Source organism: Motacilla alba, chromosome 1, assembly GCF_015832195.1.
Source record: "Motacilla alba alba isolate MOTALB_02 chromosome 1, Motacilla_alba_V1.0_pri, whole genome shotgun sequence".
Taxonomy (NCBI): domain Eukaryota; kingdom Metazoa; phylum Chordata; class Aves; order Passeriformes; family Motacillidae; genus Motacilla; species Motacilla alba.
Genome location: NC_052016.1, coordinates 31,681,599 through 31,701,898, shown reverse-complemented (window position 1 = coordinate 31,701,898; position 20,300 = coordinate 31,681,599). Strand labels below are relative to the sequence as shown.

Genomic DNA, 20,300 nt, shown 5'->3' with positions numbered 1-20,300 from the left:
TTTCTTCATAACATTTTCCTTCCTCTCTTGTTTACCTTCATGGAGGAACAAGTCTGCAGGCTTACCTGTAAATACTGGGTATTTACTATGGGCAACAGTGAAGATGAGCTACAAAGGTATGTGGAAGTTTGTGCAAAGCACAGGAATGCAGTTTGAAAATGGGGAGACCTATGGAATGAGACATACCAGAGGAGGTATTTTCTGTTTCTCCAGATGCCTACATCACATCTTTGTATCTCTGAAGAGATGGGTAGCACAGACTCTTCATTTCATCTGCTTGCTCTGTCTTTGGCTTTAATTTTCTCGCATTTGTGTCCTTAAATCAGAATGTGGTAGTAGAAGCCTGTGGATACAGTGGAGCATTTGGATGGTAGCTTTGCCATGAGATCGAGAACTGAAATTCCACAAAGCTGTAGATGTTTAGCTGCTGGGGTTTTGGTTTTTAGTGTACATACACTGATGAGAAAAAGGGTGTCACTGAATATGCAGCCTGGGATTTAAATGTTAGATGTTTTTATTTTTTGAATCCTTGTTCAAGTCAGTGTGCACTGACTGTAAAGTGATAATCCTGTGCATTTTCCCTGGATTCCTCTTCTTCTCTCTGTGGATGTGTGCACACAACTATGTCTAGATGCTTCCATCTGAAGTTTTCCTAGGACTTTCTTGGCTTGTTTTCTTCTTCTTTTTGTTTTTAGTGTGTGTACCTCATTAACCAGAAAGCTATCTGGACTGAAACATCCAATAAAGGGTAACAGCTGAAGTTCCTGATTAGAAAGACATGATCTGTCCATATTTTATGTTAAGTCCTATAATATGTTCTCATGGATCTGGGTGCTCTTTGTGAAAATGCCAAAATACTCAAGTCTTACTGCTTGTGCAGATTTGGGCCACTGCAGCAGAACATTTTGTTTACAACAACTAATTCTAGGACCTACTTTGGTGTTGTGGATACTTGATTTCTACCCACTCAAACAGAAGCCCTTCAAAATAATGAAAGTAAATTAATTATCCGCACCCAGAGCAAAACCTTTCAGGGGGAAAGTGAGTTTAAGGAAAGCAAGAATCTGGGGTTTTTTTGGTGTGTTTTTTCTAAACCATGTATTTCAAGGTCTTCTTAAATAAAAACGCCAATGCTTTTGCTGAAACATAAAAAATAAACCCAAATTTTTGATTGTCATTTCTGCTGTGGCTGATGAAGTTAAATCATTGGAAACTAGGAAGAAAGCAGATAAAATTTGTCTTTTCAAACTGAAGTCCAGGCAGTAGTGTATTGCCTTTCTACAAAATGCTTACTGAGGTAGCACTGGAAGAGATACAGTGGGTGTTCTGGTATGTTCACTTTTAATGCACTGCTGTAAGAGACTTGGAAAGATTTGGAAGTATTTGAGGGAATTTTCCTGATAGGCTATAGGAATTCTCCTGGTTTAGTCTTTCACCTGAATGGATGTACTTTAACCCTCTGTTGCAGTCCTGGTGCCATGGTTGCAGCTTCCAACACTGACACTTGGCCAGTTGCCACAAGAATTGATCAGTTGTTCCTGTATAGGGAATAGTTGCACAGATCTGATACCAGTAGCCTTGTTAATCCTACCAAAACCTATGCATTCATGTTTGATAAGTGTTGATACTGTCTGTCATGTTCTTTCAACATCAAACTTCACAGGAAATCTCTGCTTCCATGCAGAAGTCCTCCTTTACTTGCAGCTCCAGGAAGTGAAATTCAGCTTCTTTCTTCTGTTGACACTACATTTGCTGGTTTTTTTTCACTGCTGAATTAGATCCAGCCATCCAGTAGCATTTCAGGGAGAGGGGGGACCAGCACTGCAGCCTGCCCTGCTGTTTCTCTGCTTGTGATGAATAATAGCCCACTGGGCTAGTTAACCATTACACTGCCTTTTTCCTGTTCCTTCATAGCTGATTTGTGCCTGAGGGACATGGGTCACCAGAGCCTGAACCCAGAGTTCAGTATTGTGTGTGCATGTGTGTTTATGTTTATGTGCATGCATGTCTGTTGTGTTATCCAGCAGATATTCTAGTAAAACTAACAGTGCCAGGCCAGTGTGCCTGGTTTGAGGTATAAGTCACAGGTAATATTTTGCTCTTCCTCCTTTACTGTTTTTGATCATGAATGTGAAAGGATTGGCCTCTTAAATCAACACACTGGTTTTCTCATTCAGTGCTTTAAGCATGGAGTTTCAGGATGCTAAATTTCTCTTTCTTAGAGCACATTTGAATTGTGTGGCCTGTGCTTCATGTTGATTTGCCAGGGGCCACGACCTGATACCTCCTCTATCAAAAAGATAACGTCCCTCTTCACTGAGAGTGAAAAAGTGGGGGCAAGAAGTATATGCCAGGGAAGTTTTTTGAGATTCAGAACAAGATATTTAGCTTACCATGGTTTTTGATCAGATGTGTGCCGGGGTCAAAGCCAAGAAGAACCTTTCAGTCATTCTCATTTTCTTCTTCATCTGGTCTGCAGATCATCTGGTAGTATCTGAATGATGTGGCACAGGTGACACTTGCCACTTTTGCCACATGGAACATAATTTGACTTTGAATTCTTTGTTCTGTGCCCGTGACTCAGCTTACGTTCTTTGGAAAGGATAAATAGCAATTTTGCTGTCCAGATGTCACATTCAGGTGTCCAGACAGATTGAAGTACTGATCTTTAATATCTCTGATGTTTGTTTTGGGAAAGTTAATTTTCTTCAGTGGATAGCTCAAGACAGTGACTTTTTTTGCTTCTTCTCCTGGCCAATTTCTGTTCCATTGTCTTTAAAACAGAGAAGACTTGGCTTCCCTATTTTTCTCTAAAAGTAGAATGTGCTTGACAGGGAATTAATTGTAAAAGAGAGAGCTGAATCCTCCATCTGATGGTTCAATATTTTAACTTCGAATGTTATTGTGTCCAGCAAAGTTCAGGAGATACATCTTTCACTGAGTAGTATGGTGAAATAATTCCCTCCCTTCCTCCCTTCCTCTTTCCTTCTCTTTATTTCTCTTCTTTTCTCTTTCTCTATTTCTTTCTCTCTCTCTTTCTATGTTAGTATCTCCCTCTTTCTCTCCCTGTCCTCTCCTGGAGTAGAAGGACATCTGTTTTCCTGTTAGACCTGAATCAGACATTTCTGTGGGGACACTGTGCTGCTGAACACCTTCCAGGTGCTTTTGTTGTTCTTTTAGTAAGCCTTCCAGTCAAAGCCAGCCCTTAGTTATATAGTAGTTTGATGAGCAGAGTAGCATTCCTGCATAGCTTCCTGCATACCTCAGTGTTCTCAGAAGTGTGGGTTATTAAAAGACCAACCCAAATTTCTCCTGCACCACAAGTGAAATAGCAGACAACAAAATGAGACGGCAAGAAGTCAGCAGCCGTGGGAGCTGGACCACTTCTGTGGCAGCAGCACATTGGAGTGCAAGAAGATGAGATAGACCATTTTGTATCTGAAAAACAGCTTTGAGGCCATTTTAGTCATTCACTTTGGGTCTTTGGAATTAAACTTGTATCATTCTTACTGATATTAATAGGACTTGGGGGATTATACAAGTCTCTATGCCTTCCAAAAGCATATCTTTAGGATGGCAGAGAGAATTCATGAAAGTAGGCAGAGGCTCTTCTGAGAGAAAAGCAGCTGAAAACTTGTATTTTTTCTGGTGAGAAATCAATATTGAAAAAAGAAAAAAGAAGCAAGAAATCTTGCTCCTTAATCACTTACAGAGCATTTTAATTATCAATGTCTTATAAACCTGAATTGTGGTCATTAGCTGCAGAACTTTGGTCTGAAACTTTTTCCTTCCTCTGAATTAAAATATCTTTACAATTATGTTTATAGGCACATTTAAATGTTTGGGGTTTTTTTTTATGAGATGGGACTGCCCCAAGATGTCAGTATCTCTGTCTAAGTGTTCTCTTGTAAGTTATAATTTAACAGTTTGTTTGGTGTGTGGCTGAAACATAGTGTTTCAATCCCACCTTCCTGGCTGGACTATAAACATGAGATGCATTTTTTCCATATAAACGTCAAGCTTCCTTGAGATTCCAGGAGCCACCAGACTGAATCATTCTCAGGTTATCTCCTCCACCAAGACTGGAGACTCTTATCATGACTTCAGAGGTCATCAAGAAAAAGCATCTTTCTCTTTTCCAAGACATTATACTGCATTATACTAAATTTGTTCATTTAGAGGTAACTAAACCTCTCTAGATCGTGGAAAAAATGTTTTTTACCTAAGCAAACTCTTTGTGTTTGAGAAACAGCTTTTCTTTCGTTATTTTGCAATTAGTTTTTAAAATCTTCATCCTCCCACTATTCTTCATTATAATTGGCGACTCTGGGCAGAGAGATGTGTGGAGGCAACATTGCAATGTGAAAAACCTAGTTATCCAAATTGATCAAAATAAGTAAGCCCACCATGCTCTCAGGCTCTTCAGAAAAATGTGGAACTTTTTTCCCAAGCAGTTGTCTAGGGAGGAGAGCTGCACAGATTTTTGTAAAATGCCCCCATCCATCTATCTCTCAGGCAGATCTGCTTCCTGTGGTTTGGAGAGCTTCCTGTGGATTTTTGAGGAGACAGTTGCTCGTGTATGTACACTGAACGTCCATGGCCTACAGGTGATCCTGTTATCTCTGGGATTGTGCTTTAGTAAAATAGATTAATGTTCAGTTACCCAAGCTTTGTTTATGCCACTACTGAAAGGCAGCAGCAGGTGAGAAGTAACTTGAATATGCCCTCTCCTGGTGTTGTTGTATTAAGTGCTGTTTTCATTCTCCCGTTGGAGTTTCCATAATGTAGCCTTTAAATTATGATTTCTTTAAGTTTTTCAGATTCTCAGAGTCATTCTGTAGTGTTTTAGGATGCTGCACTTTGTATTAAAGAAGTGTCATGAGCTCTTTTCTCTCTTCTTGGGTACAAAATCTCATCAATTTTCTGAAGAATATATGTGCCTGTAAATAATTTCCATCTCATAATGAACTCCATGTTTATCTAAATATTGATGCCTTAAACAGCAAAAGGAAGAATATATTGAAAACAGGTATTTTTTCACTTTGAAAACAGGTGTATTTTCTTTCTTATGTAGCTATTAACAGTTTTACAGAGTAGTTAAACTTGTATTTACATTTTCAGATCACATTTTTTTGAATATTGTGTTGAGAGGGAAAAGCATCAGTTAAAAAATCGCACTTCTCCTTTAGAAACCTTTTCCTTAACATCTGGTAATATGGGTGTTAGGGTTAGTTTGACATGTTGTAGGAAAAGTACATATAAGCCTTGAGCTTAAATTTTGAAACCTGTACAGTCAAAGCTATGTACAGTTGATCTGGATATAGCTTGCAGAATTACAGAGTTTAGCCTTTAAATAAATTGTTACTTTACTTCTGTTTTGTCAATCAAGTAATCATAAAATGTGTGGTTTTTTTAAAAAACAAAAAGCGTGATTTAGCAGAAGTTTTTCCTGCTTTTTTGATCAATTTTCTAACCAGAGACTTTTTTTTCTTGAAGGCTTGCCAATGGCAAAAATAAGGAGGGAATGGGTGGACTCATGCAGAGTGCTCACTAGAGCAAAAAAAAAAAAGAAAAAACCCCTAAGCTATGTCTGAGGAAATGTCACATTTCTCTGATATGAATGAAATGCAGAACTCACTTTTTACTGCTTTGAAAAAATCAAATGAAGTAACCTCTCCATTTACAGAACAATTTTTCTCTGTGTTCCACTTCCATTTCTTATTGGAAATCAAACAGCTTTGTTTTTCAGCACTTCTCCAGCAAACTTGGTCCCTTGTGCACACACACAAAACCCTGTAAATCTATGCATCCTAGGGAATCAAAGATTTTGGAAGGTACATTTTAAATAAGTAGCTATAAATATGTATTAAAAATTCCCATTGCATGTTTTTCTTAAGGGGATAATACATGAAATCACAAAGGAAAATGTTATGGCAAAAAGTACTGAAGTAAACTGAAATTTAGATCTTCACATTAGGAAGACTGACTGAAGCAACAATATTACACAGATGCTGAAAACAGAGCAGTTGAAGTAGAACTGGGTTTCAGTCTGAGGCTTTGCTTTTGACCTCTTGCTGGTAGAGAGTTCTAAGACAACATTGGTATCATCTTCAGTTGCCTCTAGAATCTCTTCAGTTATGGAAGATATCTGCCCATGAAATACAACTAGAAGTCCTCATTCATTTGTACAACTTCAGGGTATTAATTTTTAACACAGCTTTCAATAAGGTAAAAGATCACAGTAACTCTTACAGAAAATATTCAAGCGGATTATCCCTGAAAATCAGGGAAAAATGTTTTAGTTTAGTTTAGTATTTAAGAGGAGGACCTTGAGGAACATCTGTGGGCTGAAAATAAGCTTTTCAGCTTCTTTTCTCCAGTGCACTGCATCCACTAAATGTGAGATGGTAGAACTTTTTCCTTACACAAAGCTGTCATTGTTTTAAGGCCATTCTGCTCCCTCTGAACGTGTATTGTAACAGGTGCCTCACTTGCTTGGCTCTCCTGGAGAAGTTTTATGGATTAAAGCACCACAAGTACCCTGCACAGTGGCACTATTAACAGTGTGGAATGAGGTTGGAAGAAAAACTCATATAGAAGCTACACACCTAGGTGCAGTTAGTAAACAGAGATAGTTCCCCTCATTAAGCATAATTAAACCTAATATTGACTGCAAACTGTTACTTAAACTTCTCTGCAGACATTGTGGGAAGGGGATTAACTTAGCAGATAGGTACACTAATTACTACTTTCTTCACAATAAAGTTACCATCAGCAAGGCCTATATTCATAAATAAAACATAGTAGGGGATGAGAGACTGAGAAATATGTAAATTCATTTGCAGAAAAAAAGACCAAATTAAAAAAGAAAGTTGAGTGATGCTACTGGAAGCAAAATGGCACTCTAGCTAATTACCATGAAAAGTATGATAAATCATGGACGTGTATCCTTGACTTCTGACTGATAGAGCCTGCAGAATGCAATCTCTCATGCGTAGCTGCCTCTGACTGATTTAAACCCCTACCACTATCGGGTTTGATGGGAAAGCACAAAAGTGTGTTATTTTATTTCCTTGGGTATTGTTGCTACCTCTTTCTTCCTAGAAATGACTTGCAATTATTGTAAAAATACAGTCTGATTTCTTGTCTGCAGAAGAATTGTTGTTTGATGCAATTGACAAACAAAGGCTCCAAAGATGGTCTACTTATGGTTTAATAGCTGCATTTTCAAATGCAATTGATCTGGTATATTGAGACAACTATAGAAATATAATAAAATGTCAAGGGAGGGTTTGCTTTTGCTTTTTTATACTTATTCTCATGGGATAGATCTTGAGTCCCACAGACAAGATTAAAAGTCAGAATCAGTTTAATTTATGAATTTCTATTTGTTTTCTGTAGAATTTTAAGTGAGTCATGTTGTTGCTCCGTGCTTCAGCTTTTTTATCTGTTCCCTCCCAAATTTCATAGTCTTCTGCACCTAACAATTGCTCCAGGGGACTGCACACACTTAGTTAGGATTATTCAGATGAGAGGCTTGCAGGATGAGGCCATACTATGTGTTATCATGTCAGTGCTGTTACTGCTTAATCCTGTAAATACTTTAAATTTGAATTCATAATGGTGGTGTGTTTGTGGGGTATTTTCTGTTTTCCTTGAATATCTGTCTGGAGTACTTTTTTGGTTGAGCCATATCAGAATAAAAATCCCTTTTGTTGGGCTAACTCACACCAGAATAATCCGAGGAGAAATTTATCCTGAGTTTCCTGAGCAGGGCATTGCCCAAGCCACAGGCATAGGAGAAGCTTGACTAAACTAGTATTTAATGTGCAAGATGGAAATTTACCATCACAGTGGTGTTCTTATTATGTAGATATTTTGACACAAAATTATTATTGGCTTCTACTGAGTATTACCCTTTAACTTTTTATGAAAAGAAATTCAATCTTTGTAATGCTCACAGTTCCACTCTGTGCTGAAAGAAGGGAAAAGTTAAGTTGTTAGTTGAACATCTGCAGATAGATTCTAAGCAATGAGTACCTTGTTTGTTGTTTATCTTTTTGTTTTTGTTTTTTTTTCCTAGAGATATTTAGCCCTGTAATATTGATATGATGTATAGGTAGGAATGTGTAGTTCCCAGGTAGGGGTATTATGCTTCAAGAAACAATGCTTATTAATTAACAGTGTTTTCCTGCTCTTAACGCTTACTCTTTGCAGCTTTTTGTGTAGCCAGCAGCAGTGTTTATAGATGTTTTGTGCTTTTTGCAGTTTCATTGAGTTTTGACAGCATAGAATTTGAAAAAATATTTCAAAATTGTTTCAGAGCTGCAAATTCCTTTCAGAATTTACATGGCAAAATTCTGCAGTGACTTACACATCATAACAGGTAGTTAGCAAAGCAAAGAGATGTCCTCTGAGCAACACTCCAAAATTATTGCTAGCTAGCGAAATCACTGGTTAAAGTAAGAACAATTTACTGGAGTAAATATAAATTTAAAGGCTAGTTTGTTGCAGCATACGGAAAAAAAAAAAAAAAAAAAAAGCATGGCTTCTCTTGTTTAGGACTACTCAACTGGAGCAAGGAGCTTTCACCTGAGATTCAATCTGAGGAATTTGTTGTGTCTGCTTCTTTGGAGAGATTTAGAACAACTCTGTTATGAGCTTGTTTCTTTTTTTTTTTTCCTGGTTCCCTTCCTTTTCAATGGGAAGAAAAAAAAGGTCAATGCATAGAAAACAGAGAAATAGACTTGAGACATGAATGTTATGAGGCTGCACAGCCTGTAAATTTCTGTTTATGATCAAGGTTCCTGACCCGACTTCTCCAGACTTATCAGCTAAATGTCATGGGGGGGTCTTACTCACATTGTGTCTGTAACAGTGGACAGCCTAAATCCTGGGCAAGCATTCCAACATTTGTCCTATTAGTAACATCTGCATGGTTTTTCTGATTAGAAATTGAAATTGGGTATATCCGTTTTATAGGGAAACATTGCAAACAAGTATTTTTTATAAACGGTGAACATTAGGAAAACTCCATTACATAAGAAATGAGAATATAAACTCCATCCATATTTTTGGGAGGAAATAATTATTCTACTTTGTATGTTAGTATTCTAAAACTAAGCTGTTTTAATTCTCATTTTCTGCCCAGCCAGCTGGTGTCCACTGGACGCTTAAAGTCCAGGGGACGCAATAGTAATTGATCTCTTTGATCTCTTGTCAAACTCATTCCCTCCAGTTCTTCTAAGAGCTCTTAAGCTTCTAGCAAAACTATTATCTGAGTAATAGCAAACTTGAAACCCAGTCAACTCTGCAAAGCATAGGCCAAATCCTGTGAATATTTACACTGAAGTCAAAATTAGGATCTTTGTCACTTGAAGGATTTCTGTCAGGCATAAATTCCTACTTACTTTCTTCCCCTGTGGTAAGGATGACTGAACACACCTATAGATTGTTAGAAAATTTGGACACAGAAAATCAATTTTTTTTTTAAATAAGGCATATATTTTTATGAGCATTCTTGTGGGGAGGGAGTGTCTCATTTAAGTAATAATATTTCTTAAATAATAGTTGAATGAAGTATTTGAAGATTATAAATTTCATTCTCATCAATATCAGGACAGCAGGATCCCATCACTGACTTAAGACAAAATAACTGAATATGGACATACTTCTGCCAAGTACAATGTAGAAATAGGAGAACAAGCTTTAAAAGATGGATGTTACTTTTTGTATGAATTGAAGTAATATTCTTAATCAACTGGTTTAAATTTATTTGAGTTAGGCAGAATGTGTCTGTTTTAAATACTCTTCCATTTTGTACTGGGTATGTAATAGGTTTCAAACCTTTATTCAGATATACTCAGGTCTGGGAGAAAGTCCATTATTTCTCCATCTGAAGTTGTTCCCAGTGGAATGCTCTCTAGAGTGACAGTAGTAGAGCTCATGTCATTGTCCTCCTATCAGAACCTAACAGCAAAAGTGTGTGGCTGTGAGGAGACTTTACCAGCATCTTGGCGTTTTCCTGGCAGATGTCAGTAGATTCAGTTACTTCTTTTGCCGTGTTAAATACTAGTGTGCTTTGAAACCTGCACTTCCTTGGTTCTCCTGCTCCCTATTCATTTTCCTGTTTATTCTTATCCTTCCCCCATAAATTGTGTTGTCTGATTTTTTTTCTCTGTTTCTGTTTTTCAATAGCTCTGCTCTTTTGTGACTAAAGCCCTGAATTTCATTGTCCTTACTCAAGTAAAACACCTCTTGAAGTCAGTCATGAGTTTATCTTCCCATGTTTTGGCCTTTGCTTGTTGTGGGGTAATTACATTATATCCATAGCAAACCCTCTGTATTTTGGGACATGGGCTTCAGTCAACTTAAGGCCAGCTGATTATACATTTACCTGTAGAATGAATCTGCTTACTTCCAGTACCCCGTTTGGAAGCTTGTTAGGAATGTGCATGCTGCTTTAACATGCAAATTCTAATAAGTAGGTGGAGAATAAGTTTTGTATCTGCTAGGTTAGTACCTATTTAAAGACAATGATGGCAATCTGCTTGTTTAATGTTCAGTAAGATCTCAATGTTGAGTGTCCAGGGGGTGTGAAGTGCTTAAAACAAAAAACTTGGGAGCTGCGGAGATAATTAGATGTGAGAGGAAATACTGGGAAGGACAAAGAATGCAAATGATGGCAGGCCAAGATAGATTCAGTGCCACAGACCAACTCCCCATTTACCCCTCCCTCAAATACACAGACAATACCTTCAATATCTTACGTGAGTTGGTGAACATTCTGCTGCATCTGAAATGTTGATGCATTGCTTCTACTGGATAGCCAAGTGTCTGAGCCCACCCTGGTTCTTTGGAGTCCCAGCTTACACTTCTTTTGTGTTGGGGATAAAGTAGGGAATGCTATTTCATTAGAGAAGGAGGATTTTATTTGGGTGTTGCAATTTTCTGTTAAGATTATTTCTTTCTGCAGTGACATGGAACATATGGGCCTTTTATACAAAAGGTATAAACTATGAATGTCAGGTAAGAGATACTCCAAACTAAATGCAGTTGTCCATAATTAGTCCTGTGCTTCATTTCTCTCTTTGCTGAAACAAACAAACAAACAAACAAAAAAAAACACCCAACAAAAACCACTTTCACCACTTTCTCTCTTTTCAAAACTGGAGAGTTTCTGTGTCTGCCTCTCTGATGTCTTGTTAGGCTGTAGCAGAATGCTTACAGATGAAAGTGTTCTTACCCCTCTTTCCCTTAGCAACTACTATTGGCAGTGGGACTTGGGTTTCTCAGTTAAATGATTTTTTGTCTGCTCCAGTTGCCTGTTCTTCTGCATGTCAGATCCATTACATTTTTGATGCAGTGGATTATGGTGCTTTAAGGACATAGAGTAGCTACTACATGCCTGTGAGTTAACGAGATTTAAGTGTTTAAATCATATAGGAAAATGAAAAGTGTTTTTTCCTGTGTTTGGAATGACTAGTAGCTTTACAGCCATCAAACCGAGCATGGAATGACCAATTGACCCTTCCACTCTGTATGTTGACTGGTGACTATAAATGAGAAGTCTTTCCACCCCTGCCATGAGGTTATGAGATGTGACTATGTAGTAATTAATGCCACTGTATCATTTTTTAACTGCTACGGAAATATAATATCAGATGCTCAGATGGCATCAATTGGCTTAACTCCACGGAAGGCAACAAAATGCGATGCCAGCTTATACCAGCTGAGGATCTGGCCCACAGTTAAAAGGAAAAAAGGGACAGGCTGCCAATATGGCAGGGAACATATTGAGGTTTATGGTAGTGACTTAATCAGTAAAAAGTTCTGCTTGAAGTGGTTGTCTCTTTGCACATTCCCATTAGTCACTTTAGCTGGAGATATTTGAAGCTCTAGCACAGCCTCTGCGGGCACATTTGTGCTCTTGCACTCTGTTCCACGCTCTATGCTCTTAAATATCTGAAAGCATCCCACATCACTCCTGTTCTTCTAGCTGGCAATCTCTCTTCAGAGGTCTACACAGATTCTGGGCCATATATAATTTTTGACATAATTTTAATTTGGATGACTGTGTTTTTTCCTTTTTGCCTATATTTCTGGTGTTGCTTTCTTAATCACACCTAAAAATTGGAGGAATTTCATGTCTTTTGTAATTCTTATCTAACTGCCCTGTTTGCATTTAAGTATTATGTTAATCTTGATAAGAATAAAAAAATCAGCTTGCTGCCTTTGTATTCAACTATGTATATAATTTTTTTACTTGGAGATAAGGTGACTGTACCTAATGTAATACTTGTAAATTTTATCTGCTATAAATATGATTGAATCATTTGAAGGATAGAAATTCTCTTGTCTGTATTACAAAGTTAGTGAATGAAATACTTAGGCAAGATGAAATGGCTGTAGAATCTTCCCAACTTTTTTCTCATTCAGTGATACAACTGTTTTAGCATTTGATTTATGATGAGTGCTGTCTCTAAACTTGTGAGCCATCCCCAGTTCTGATACCTTGTTTTTGATTGTTAGCAATGTTCAGAAAATGTAGTCTTAATAATGGCCAGAGAACATAATCTTCTGGGCCTAGCAGTTTCCATGCTTGGTCCCATCTGTAATGTAGTTTATTCAAGAAGCTCTGTGATCCAGTCTTGTAATACAAAGTTGAGAAAGCACTTCTCTTCTGTGCTGAAATACTTGCCTTGAAAATGTAACAAACTGATTGATGACTTGGGATTGGATCTACAATATTATGTACAGCCACTTTTGGATCACACCCTACAAATACATTTTTAAGCAAGATAAACTTTCAGAAGTAGAGGCGTTTGAATATCTAAAGCCTGCAAAGTTTGTTGAGTGTTGTATATGTAACGAATCTTCTGTGCTGTGGTCTAAAAGTACAGAAAAATAAACTAATTATTAAAACCTCTCCATATACAAAGCTCTGTTTTTTAAGAAGTTTCAAAGGATGCTTTGAATGACACTCAATCTTTTAACACGATATATTTTCTTGCACTTCAAAGTAAGCGTGAGTCTTCTGTGGCATCTGTATCATGTAAGTGCTGAAAAGAGTGCTGGAGAAGCAGGACACAGTGTTAACCTCTTTTAATTTGCTGATTATTGTGGGTTTCAAAGAATCCAGTGCTACCTCGTACCTGGAGGACTGTTGCCTGTTTTAGGAAAAACTACAGGACCCAGTCCATCTCCTACTGAAGTCCTTGAAAATATTTGTGTTTCAACCAAAAGTTGGAAGTTTAAACTTAAAGCATGTAGTATCTTCAAATCCCATATGCTGATAATACAATATTGCAACAAATGTTTAAAGCAGTATATATTCTTATATTCTTAGTGGACTTTTTTAGAAATTGCATGTGTTTTACAAGTTTCCAAATTATATTGATTTTTAGAAGAATCTTAGAGTGGTTTTACAATGTAGCATTGTCCCCATAGATGGGGAAACAGAAACATGGAACAGTTAAGTAATTTTCTCGAGGTTGTAGGATAATTCACGGCTAAAATAGGGACAGATTCTTCCTTGGCATTGAGTGTTTCATGCACTGTTCTGCTGCTTCTCTGTGTTAAAGAATGCTACAGTACCTTTCTGATGCATTTTAAAAAGAAATTGAACTTGTGGTCTCATGTTTACAGGTCTCTTTGAAAACCCTTTTCTTTAGCTGTACATCCTCTTCTTCTATCCTGACCTCTCATCAAAATTAAATTTTCATACACACAAACCCCACAACAGAGTGGAAGACTCAATGTCATCTTTGGCTTGCCTGAGATTAGAGTCAAAACCAGAGGGCAGAATCTAGCTAAGAAGTACTGAGTTTAAATTCTTATAATTGTACTTTATGCTTCAAGAATTGTTTCCTGTATATTGGACCAGAACAGAAGGTTAGTCGGAGATAGATGTCCCCAGTTATAAATAATTGTGACAACAACTAACAGTACAGTGCACTTGAAAGAACAGTTATGTCTTGCTGCAAAATGCATCCTAACTACAAAAATGACAGCCTGCATGGTGCTGTGGATGGAGGGCAGCTTGTACTGCTGTTCAGAATAAAAATATTAGCTTGTATCTGCTTAGAATATCCCAGAGTTTTGTAAATATCTCCTAGAAAGTAATTCAGTGTTTCTTATTCTGGTATTATGTAGGAGTGCAAGAAGAGATAGTTTGTAAAAAATTTGAAGTCAGATTATAGTACTTCTGTGGCACAATGTATAATTGATATTTTAAAATTACAGTAGCTTTTACCTTGCAAGCACAGTGTTGATGCTACACTTTGTGGTCTGGCTAGCACCAGTGAAGACTATGGTTAATCCAGTTTCTTATTTTACAGAAGTCACTGCCAGAAAGGATACATTCTTTTTTCAGGCTCCTCAAAGCTTTGCTGAGGTGCACACATGTGATGTAATTTGAAGGAAAGTTTAACTTTACAGAAAGCTTCATCCTACAGTCATTGCCAAAATGGTGAATCTTGGCCTGTTCCATAATGTCAAGGATCCTTACCTAGAGTTTAAAGAGAATTTTTTGAATCACTGTTGTCATTAAACTTTATTGCACACTTCTGTAGAGTGCTTTCTTGGACAACCTAAGAAATGTCTTCCCCTGCTACTAAGCCATTAGAAACAAATCTGACCTGCATTTACATTTGAATCCTTCCTACATGCTCTCATCATTCTCATGCCCATATCAGCCTTAGGAAAGACATTCCCCAGTGAATGGAAGGACACAGTTTCCCCTGCTACTGGAGGCTGTGTTATAACATCTGGTGACAAGTAGCATTATGTGCATATATTCCTAGGGTTGTCACCTTCGATCTCCCCCCCCAGCTGAATAGATCTACATGTGGAACAATGGAATGAATAGTTGGTATCTTCTCAGATTTTTCTGTTTTAGATGGGATAAGTTCCTGTTGTAACCACCTCTTTATCAGAGGGTAATGTTTATTTGCCAAGTACTGGGATGAGTATTGTTAGTATAAGTCCTCTACTGTGTTCCAATAGGAACTTCTTACTTCCACATCTGTGAAACTGGAGGTGCATTAAGGGGAATCAAAAGCTTGTCAGTATCTGTCAGCTGCAGATCTGGAGAACCTAAGAAATGCATCGTCTCAGGCACAGAGAGGGAAGGATATACCCTGCATTTAACATGGAGAAACATGAAGTAGCTTGTGTTGCTCTCTAAATATTTTGTAACTAATCAGATGAATAAAGCTGAAGTGGTAGCCAGTAAAATGCCTTTTTGGACCTTCATTACTGTATAAGCTATCTGAAGTCCATGCAGAAAAAATAGGTTAAAAGCTTCACTAACACTGACTTTTTTTCCTGAAATAATTGGTCTGTCAACTCAAGAGGAAAGTAGCTTTAGAAAAGCTGAGAAATGAGCGCATGTTGAAAATTTCTACAGCATTTATAGCCTTTTACTTTCCAGTCTCTTGCCCTTACTAGAACTATTAATTGTTTATCTCACTGAAAGTAAACTCAAATCTTAGTTCATGAGCTAGTCTTCTAGTAGAGCTCGAAGAGCTTCCTACTCTTACTGTTGAGCACAGCTCTGACAGTAGATAACCAAACCTCAGCCACGTAGGCCTTTTTGTGCTGGGGGATTTTAAGCAGCAAATTGAGATTATTGGGTTATTTAATGCCCTTCCCCCTGCAGCCCCAAAAACGTATAGGATACTGTAATGTGCTTCACTGGAGAAACTCTGATAATTAGGATACTTTATCCTTCACCACTCGGAGTTTCTAGGCCGAAGAGCTAACATATAACAGTGTAATCTAAGATCGCGCAAGAAAACTTGTTAGAGCCAATGCTTCTGTCTCCTGGTTCTACAGATGTAATTGGACCACCAAATAACAAAAGCATCATGATGAGTGATTCCAATTCAGGTTTAGATGAATACATCAAACCACGTAGTGCTGGATAAGACACCTCGAGAATTTACAATCTTCATCTAATGCCTAGCCCATGGCAATACTATCCACAATAATTATATGCTACTGCCAGCTATCTTCAGGATCACTTTAGGAAGAGAGCAGTTGCTTTGCCCAGGGAAATTTAGATTAGATGTAAAATTGGATTTTTCATAAGGCCTTGTTTTTACCTAGCTACGAATGTTTCCTTAGCACAAGTGAAAACTTTACACATTTTAGCTCAAACTGTACTCTACTAAGCCTCCCACATTTATACCCATCTTCTTGGCAGTCATCCCAAAATATGTTTGGGTTGAAGCATTACACATTACATTTGGTGAAGCTTTAGCATTCCCTGTTGCTCACATCAATCCTTATTTCTGTTTGCTCTTGTAATTTACAGTTAATGAAAATTCTAAGTTTACCTTTGTTTTTGTTGGCGTCTGTACAAGAGAACCCTTTAGCCTTTTCAGCCTCATATCCAAGTGAAAAGCTGGATCCAAAAAGGGAGATAAAACCTGAGTGCTTCCAGTTTACACAGAAGCCCTTAGCATGTGTGTCAGCATTGTAACATTACATTTCTGAAGGAACGGCAAAAGAGCCTTGCTCAAGGCTTGACCTGTGCCTGGGCTTGTGAGTGGGCTTGTAAGTAGCAGGTAGAGCAGCTGATCCCAGCGTGAGAATGCCAGATCTCAGTGGCCATCTGGTTAATGACCTTAACCAGTTCCCACTCCCTTCCAATTCAGGCAAGATTCTGCCTGAAATTAACAGGAATTTGCCTGATTACCCGTGTGGGAACGTGGCTAGTAACAAACTCGTACTGATGACCTTAACACAGCGTAGGCAATATTGACAAAACAAACCGTTCTGGAGTTAGTGCTGTCTTTTCTAACGAGCCTATTAAAAGTTGACTCACAGATTTTCAGTTCAGGAGATACAATTTGTGTTTACCTATGGTACCACCTATGCACTGAGCTGTGTATGTACAAGGTTATAATGTTAAGCAATGAGCTGTAAACAGATGGTACATGTAGAATTTCTGTACATACACACAATTAGATAATGTACGTGATTTGTATTATGCTTTTAAAGCCACTTATATGAAAGACAGTTTTGTGCATTAAGAATTCCTATGCAGCTATCAAATTATTATAAAAGTAAGCTTTGAAAGACACCCTTTTCATTTATTTTTGGTGCTCATTACATGTTGTGAATCATTGCTTGTTCAGAAATGTTACCTCCTAAATTAACAAAATATTTTGCAGGTGAAAAACACTGACAATTTTTTTTAAATGTGAAACCACAGTTATAATATGGTTGCATATTTCTGGGAAAAGCAGGTTTCACGAAGCCTGACCAAGCCTTCTTGCTTCTACTCATACTGCTATGTACAACCTGTTTTTCACAGGTCATCAAAGTCTTGCATCATCACTAGGAGCTCTGATCGTATTTTGAAAGTTCATTTCCTGCTTTCTGGTTCTTCATGTGTGACTGTTTCAGAGGCTGTGCAGTCTGACATGGGAGAAGAGCACTGTTTGAACCTGTTTAAAATCTCCAGTGCTTTGTGTGGTTCCTGGGCAACAGGCAGGAATCCTGAAAAGTTAGGCTGCACTTGCTCAATTGTTGCTGGCAGCTGTGACTTCGAGAGAGCACATAGCAGCTCGTTAGCAGGTTGCTTTTGTTGTGTGACATGCAGCAAGCATGTCAAACTCTTGAGCTGAGCTCGTCCGCCTTTGCTGCCTGCAGTCAAGGCTGGGTTGCCTGGGGTTGCAGACTTGGCCAAGGAAAGCATTATAGGGAAGTAAGGTGAGTTCCTCGTTGGTAAAGGGGCAGGGAGGTGAGACGAGGAGTTGTGAATAGGTGCTTTTTGATTACAAAAGCGGAACGGTGGCACACAAGTTCTCTGCTCCAATGTGTGCTCTTTTCCTCCAGCAATTTTGTTCTTTCAGAGTGTGTTTGCAGTGGTGGAACATAGAAATGCAGGGGATAAGACGAATTTGAGTGTGAAAGTGTGCACACAGGCACATCCTTACATTATATATGCATTACAGTGGGGAAATACAAGATTACTTCATTGGATAATTTTAAATTTTATTATGAGCTTTGATTTCTGGTCTTGTTTACTTTGAGGGATCAGGATCAAATCAGTCCTTTCAACCTTGATCTTGGCCTATTTAGACAGCATCCAAGCAGCAGATGCAGTCACACTGTTTGACTGGCAAATTCATACCATTTCATCTTCATATCTGCCCAGTTTGTGCCTCTTGGCTCAATAAAGCATCTCTTTGCGCTTGTAAAAGGAGTTAGTATGTGATACATCTAGTTAAACAAACCACAAAGCTACAGCATCCTTACAATCTGTTGAAATCTACATCATGAGATGGGAGCAGATTTGCTGTTGTCTTGAGATCTGTTTGCACTCTATGCAGTTTTAACCAAGAAGGAGTGATCTATAGACTGATCTCTTTTCTGCAGCTCCAGAAAATCTCCTTTAGACACATAGTGCTAATATTGACAATGGAAGTAATTATCCCAAGATGAAGAAAAAGCAGAAGGAAGTCTGGCTATTAGGAAATTAGATACACTCATGAAAAAGAAAAGCTTGTCTAGGACCACTTAATGAAAAAATAATGTAACAAATAGACATATATATATATTGTGTGTGTGTGTGTATATATGTGTATATATATATATATATGAAATACATAACCCCTTGCTCAGAAAATGCCTGGCCAGAGGTTTGCCAGCAGCTCAGCCGCTAGAAAGATTTAGTGCCAGGCAGCAAGACTTCTCATTTGTCCTGCCCACACATACAGTGAGTAACTGTCCTGGCTCAAGTCAGGGACATGCTCCTGAGCCTGTCTGCTCATCTGCAGAGGGATGTGTTGTGGGCATGGTAGGTTTTCATTTGAATCGTGTTCCAAATGCATGCTTCAGTGCTTATCTGTTGTTGTTGTTGTCTTCTTTATCTGAATATATAAAGCACTAGTTGTCAGGTACTGAGGGTAAACGTGGTAAAATTAATAGAAACCAAAGTATGACATAATCATGTACATTCAGCAGGAGTCCCTTGATTTATTTTGTGATCAGAGCTTTTTGTTTCCTCATCTAGAAAATTGTGATAATTGGTGTTTATCTCATATTGCTGTACAAAAGCAGTTATGTTGTAAACTCTCTTTTCATGGTTGTCCCTGTGTTTTTCTGTTGTAATTTCCTTTTCTGTCTTAAACTTGGGTTATAATCTGTCTCGCCATAAAGGGCCTTCTGAATTCATCTTCTGACATTAGTTTGGCTATCAAATCATTGAAGGGAATAAGCTGAGATATGTGTGTAAGTATGTGTGCTCTTTTTGCTGTCTTCTGTCATGCAGGCAGGACTAAAAAAACTTGAAAGTTGACATCCCTTTAGTGGGAGCTCTCAGTTTTTGTTCAAGAACAAGATACAGAAGTATTATTCTTTAGTAAAGTATTTGTGGTCTCTTTGGTTGGCCTTGTTTAGCACTGTTCTTGATACCGTCTCATCACTGCAGTAAGAAAATTGCAGGTTTCCTCCTTCTCTGCAGGTAATTTGGCAAATTCCTTTTAATATGGCTTCACTGTTTCTAAAATTTAAAAAAAATGAGATCTGTAGGACTTGCTATGTCAGTTTAGTACATGTTGTTAGCTGGCAATAGCAACTGTGCTGCACAGCACACACAAGTCAGGGGCTGGATGTTTATGAAACACGTGAGAATAGGTGTTACATTTTCTTATGTACTGCTTCATTTTACATAAACTGTATAGCGCCAAAAACACCCACTCAAAAATAAAGTGCAATAGAAAAATGGCATTCAAATGTTAAGGAAATGACTTAAAGTTCTTGCAGCCAAGTACAATAAAGTTGAGAGACTTACTCATTTTATAAATCATACTGTTGTCTCAAGTATTCCAGCTGATGCAGTGGGGAGGACAGACCCCAAAAAAAGGATTTTATGAGATGCTACATGTAGGTACAGTAAGATGAACTCAGTAGTCTGAAATTCTAGTGGAAATATGTCTGAGAAGATTCTCTCTTTAATTTCTAACTTGTGACCACCATATTTTAATTCATTCTGTAAATGACTCCTATGTTTTTAACATCCCTGGATTCTAACAGTCTACAAAATAAAATGTCCCCTAGCGCACAATGGTATCCTTGCTTTGTTGCCATAGACGATATCCGCCTTCAAATGCCATGACATGTCTTTCACTGTTTCCTCATGAGTAGAATTGTAGCAAGATGATGTGCTTCACTGGGAGCTTGGCTACACACAAACAGCTTGGATTGTTCAGGAAATACCAGACAATCTCCTCTTCCATAGGCTCCCTGGAGAGACTTTGGGGCTAGCAAATACATCTTGAGCTAGC

General features: G+C 38.0%; 1 protein-coding gene across 41 annotated transcripts in view; it reads left to right on the top strand.

Annotated features, from left to right (window-relative positions):
- Positions 1–20,300, top strand: part of ZBTB20 (zinc finger and BTB domain containing 20) — a 478,730-nt gene that overhangs the window by 90,118 nt on the left and 368,312 nt on the right. The window contains exon 4 of one of the 41 annotated variants that reach the window (XM_038148509.1): positions 46–116. The exons of the other annotated variants lie outside the window; for them this stretch is intronic. The gene's annotated coding sequence lies outside the window, so the exon portion shown is untranslated. The remainder of the gene's footprint in view (positions 1–45; positions 117–20,300) is intronic. 41 annotated transcript variants of the gene reach the window in all.